The sequence below is a fragment of the Quercus robur genome, chromosome 9 (assembly GCF_932294415.1).
Source record: "Quercus robur chromosome 9, dhQueRobu3.1, whole genome shotgun sequence".
Classification (NCBI taxonomy): Eukaryota; Viridiplantae; Streptophyta; class Magnoliopsida; order Fagales; family Fagaceae; genus Quercus; species Quercus robur.
The window spans coordinates 45,588,829-45,594,828 of NC_065542.1; positions in this window are offsets into that span (position 1 = coordinate 45,588,829).

Below are 6,000 nucleotides of genomic sequence, written 5' to 3' on the forward strand. Positions count from 1 at the left end.
GTTGAATAAAAGATCTGTGATTCAATTTCCGTCTACACCAAAAGGTCTGATGATAAAGAGCTATCATCAGAAGTAGATGTTATAGGTTAAAACTCTCTCAAAAAAGGAGAAGAAAAGTTGACCACAACTATAAATTTATAAATTAAAAACAAAAGGACTCTAAAAATCCCATCTTAATCTAATCTCAACCCTTTAAAGAGTTTCATCAAACGAAAAACCAGAAAGAAAACGCTGGCCTATTTTTGGAAAAGAGGAAAAACTAGATAGCCGACGCAATCGCTTTCATGACCGTCTCAATCATAAGCCATCAATTACATGTATACACTAATTTGTCTTTACTTATTTGCAGTGAAGATGATGATGTACATGTTGTGGACCCAATTGAATTGGGAGGGATCTAAATTTGAGTGAGTTATTTTCAAAACCGACACCTACATGGGGACATGGCACTTAAAATGTATCTAAGATTTTCTTCCCTTCATATATCTTTATCATGTCCAAGTGAATTTTGTGGTCATGATTCAAGCATTTAGAAAAAAAACCATTTAATTATTAGAGTTTTGGTTAATAAATTTGAAGAGATGTATATCAAATATCAATATCAAATCATGTTAATGTTGCCGATTTTCTTGGCCGATGCTATTGCTATGGTATGACAGACTGAGGAACCCGAACCATTGGATTGATGGGACACCATTTTGTGGGATATCTATGCTATTTATAATTGGAATAGCCTTTTTAAAAAAAAAAAAAAAAATTCCAAAAAATAACCATTACTTTAAAATATAAATTAGTCGGCACCTCATGCAATATGCTTTGAAATATTTATTTATTTATTTAATTTAAATATAAATTTGATAATTATTAATAACTTTTTTTTTTGGTCTTAAAATGATATTTAATTATTATGGATTTATTTTATTTTAATTGTTGCAAGAATCTAATGAAATGTTTAAATATAGAATATAATTTAAACTTAATTAGGAAATATGTTTAAGAATGATGACTTGTAAAAAATTGGAGAAAAATTAGGTTCACAACATTTTTACAACAAATCCTAAGTGTTAGTTTGTTATTGGTTGGTATAAATGAGCAAAAAAATAATTTAAGTTGTGGATTCAAATTATAACCAATAATAATTTACCACTCATGATTTATTGTAAAAATATTGTAAAAATGTTGTGACATAAGACATCTAGCTCACAAAATTTTGAAGTTTCAAAAGCTTATGTAACTCCTCTTATAAAAAGAAAAAAAAAATTATATGAAAAAATATTATTACATCAACCAAAATTCAAATGTTTTTGTTTATATATATATAATAGATATAGTCTATTAAAGAAAAAAATTTTCCAACTAAAAAATGAATCTAGTAGTTAATGATGAGGGTTACAAATATTCAAACAGATAAAATCATTAAATGTAACAAAGCATAAAATAGCACAAGTTTTTTAAGATCTAAGTTGTAACAACACATCAATTTAAATTCTTTATAGCCAATTTCTCTCTACCGTCACTATTCCGAATTTATTCATTTTTTCTTCCAAAATTCAAAGTTCCAAATTGTCAAAAATTTTGTAGCTCAACTGACGCTCTCTGGTGTTTTTAATAAAGGCTTCCAATATTCAAATCCCCCGTCTCTCCAACTGTCAAATTATATATATGAAAGAATTTTCCATAATTGTGGGCCATGACATGGTACTGTGCAGAAGGTTAGGCCCATGCCAAGTGGTGATCTTCACGATGTACTTGTTGGGCTGGTGTGATTGTGAAAGGAGCCCTATCTTTTTCATGTTGGTAAAACCGAGCGTATGTCTTTTTAAAAAAAGACAAATATCAACTTTGTTTTAAAAGGACCATCCCCATCAAAGTTCTATTGAAAAATATGGCACATGTATGATGTATCTATTCTAATCTCTATGTTATTGGTCAATCTCAATCCAACGCAGTTCTTGACATATTGTGTAGTCGGCCATTCGTCATCTTCATTCTTCAATTCATCAAGAAACTGACGCTGATTGCACAACTCGCAAGCCACTGAAGTTTCATCATATCTACAAACTAATATCCGTAATGTACTTACATTTTCTTTTGTACTCATAGGGGAGGAGACTTCAAATCAAATAAGTTACATTGTTTGTACTTACAAAGAAAACGAAACAACTAGTAAAGTCTTTAATAGTTAATGTTAGAATACTATTAGAGTATAAATCTAATGGCTTAGGCCCATAGTTGTAGGTTATCTGTACAATACACATTGTCTACTTATATAAGGCAGATCCTTGTATTTTATTATATACAATTCAATACATAGTTTTTCAAACTTTAACATGGTATCAAAGTTGAATCATAGAAATTGAATGAAAACCTCAGAGCTTAGTTATGGTGTTTGCAAGAGATCTGGAGTTAAATGCTCCGACCTATTATGACAATTGAAATACTTCTCAGATTGCCCACAATGATGTCTTTCATGTGCGTACCAAAGATATTGAGATTAATTGTCACTTTATTCATTATCATCTACTCCAAGACATCCTACGGTTGCAATCGTGTGTATATATATATATATATATATATAAAAGAAAAAAAAAGACAATGTTATTGAGTTATAAGAGTCTTCAAAATATACTTATATACAAACTGTATACAAACAACTTGTGTTTTCGAAAAACTTAGAGATTTTTATTTTAACTTTTTGTAGTTGAGGAATAATCTTAAATTTATGATATGATAGGGCGGCTGAATTTTTTTAATATATATTTCAAAAAGTAAATGAAATTCCCCAAAATAGTTTTCTTTTAAAACCTAGTGTTAACAAAAGAAACTGTTTAAAAAAAAAAACAGCGAACCGAAACTGTCAAACCACTAAAACAGTTGAAACATATTATAATCATATACTATAGGAAATTATTTTTGAAAGGAAGAAGTACAAATATGTCAATATTCAGCATCCTCAAACTATCAGTGACCAATTATTCAAAAATAAATGTTAAAAAACTCCTTGAATTAGATGGTCTAAATTTAATAAATTAGCTAGGTATAATAATAGACACCCAATATTGGAATTTGGAACATAAGAAAAAAAATCATAGAAAATAAAGCCGGCCTGCTCCTCGATTCACAGAAAGAAAAATCCAATTGTAGGATCTGTTTCTTGTTCATGTTCCAAAATCCAAATGCATGACATAGTCAATGGTAGTTAGTAAGGATTCATGTACTTATAATTAACAAGTGATATATTATTATTATTATTGTACAAAAAAAGACAAAGGATATAAATTATAATACTGGTTTATATGATCAACAATCAAATGCAGGGTTGGTTCAAAACCTAGATTATTAGCTATGTGTAAGATTATATATATATCTGTAGCACATGTTAGTTTATTGGCATATCTAATTAAAAATCAAGAAAATTTTGGAATTATACTAATTTCTTACTAACGGTCTGAATATTCCAAAATTGTAGTTAAAAACGGATGTTCCATGTGGTCTCATGTGTTTCTACATCGATCTCTCTTTTATGAATATATATTCTTTATATATATGGTCAAGTTTATTAGATCATTAATCACAAGCATCTAATTCTCACTCCTCAGTCATGTTGTTGATTCTTTGGTAAACCCTAAGTCATGTTCTCAAAGATATTGTATTCCTAGTTGAGTAATATTCTTGTAATATTGTTTAATTAATATATGTTTGCAGTTATTATAGTTATAATACAGTTAGTTATTAAGGCTTATTCATTGGTCAGATTGGTACTTGAATATATGATATCCCGCCGTAACCAATACCCATATGGCTTCCTAATTTAAAAAATTTGAACGAATTAGCTAGGGTGGACTTCTGAAATTCAGCCATTTTAATCAATTAATTAACTATTTTCAAATTAGAAATTTCCTTAATCCTCACTCTCTCGCAATGCCAAGTTTGGAATCTTTGGATGACTCAAGATTCGTTCAAAAGACAATAAACACAGGAGGAAAAAGGGTTTGAAACTTTGAGGGGCCATTTGGAAACATTGTTCTGGTAACGTTGTTTGTATTTTTTGAAAATACTTGTGGGTGAAAAAATGTGGAAAAATATATATAATGTTGTTTTAAAACTGAAAACATATGTTTAAACACATGTACCAAACGGCCCCTGAATGTTTAAAATGAAGTTAGAAAGCTATTTCATTTGGATGTTTGTCAAAGCATAACTAAAACTCAGTTTCTCAAAACTTATAGTAATTAATTACTAATTGCTAATTCGTGTAATACATGGAAAAGTCGTGTTAAATAATATATATAAATATAAATATATATAAATTAATATTGTTAAATAAATAAAAGATAAAATCAAGTATAATTTAATGAGAATTTGTTTAGAAAGGATAATTTAATCTAAATTTTTTTCGTCTTAGATTGGTTTAATCCAATTAAAGTGATGGGTTCTAAAATTTTAATTGGTTTAAAACTTTAAATTGACATATAACAATTTAATACTTTATATATATATATATATATTTCAATATTTTTTAGAGAAAAATATAAACTTTCAAAAACTTAGATGGAAGAATAAAAAGGGATCAAAAAGAAAAAGTCAAATCACTAACATTTTATTATTATTATTATTATTGTACATACAACAAATATTATCTTTGCTATTTAGTTTATATATTGCACAATTAAGCAAAAATTGCAAGCCTAATAACTTTTAACTTTGTTTAGCACAAAAAATTCCCTCCAATGGATACACAGAGTTGTAGATCATGCATTTTTAAGTTAAGGTTATCAAATTGAATTAGGGGTATGTATAAATTAGATTGAGTTGGATCTCACGTACTTTTTAACTCAACTCAAACTCATTGGGTTGATAAATTTCCAACCCAACTGAACCCATGGTACTTAGTTCTAGAAATCAATCAAGCGGCTCAACTTATCGGGTTCGAGTTATGACCATTTTGTGTAGCCTTATAAAAGGTAATTGGAGTTTCTCATTCAACTATTGAAGCTAATTACGCAATAAATAATTTTAATTTACAAATTTGAATATAATATTTCAGTTTTATCAAAATAAAATAAATAAATAGTCTCAAAATTCAAAATCAACCAAACTTAAAAATTTAGGTTCACGTAATTTTTAAACTATTAATAGTATTGATCAGGTAAGATTATACAGGTTGAAAATATTGTCAATTAATTTGAACTCCACCTAACTTATATAAACTTTAGAAAGATAAAAAATTACAACCCAATTAAGCCCATCAATCATGAAAAACCAACTTGAGTCAAGTTTGTCGGGTTAATTAGGTTGAGTCGAGTCAAGTTTGTTAGGTTGATGGGTGGAATATACACTCTTAGTTCAAATCTACCCATCTCTTCCATTTGAGGCTAAACACTCACTGATCCAAAAAGGAAAAAAAAAAAAAAAAATATAATAAAATTTTTTTTTTTTTTTTTTTTTTGAGGAACAAAAAGAGAAGAAACTGTTGACTTTGCATAAACCTTGTTACCCAGTCTGACTTAGGTCAGACCAAACGAAAATTATATAAATAGTGTTCAAATTAAGTGACTTAGACATCCTACTTTGGGAAATAAATCAGTTTACAATATCCATTAATGTGGGTCACATGTGGATTTGAGTATTTCTAATCACAATAAATGAGGTATTTAATTTTGGACGGTTTTTAGTATCATGTTTAAGGAACTATATATCATACTCCAACACAGCCAAAGTTCGTTACCGACCTTAGATAATGCCTGCTGTGAACCGAAAGAGAATTTGTAAACGCGTTTGAAACCCTAATAAAATAGTATAAAGTGTTCAAACATCGATCTCTTCTACTTCCATGTAGTTTTTCTTGGGAGATTAATAGAGATAAGGGAACTAGCTTGAGGTGTATTATAGTATTATATGTTATGACTCTTTTTGCAGCTTTGGAGGTATAAAAAACAAATGAAAATGGAGCAATTGATCGACGTGGGATGTGCATGAATCTGCTTTCAACTAAAACAC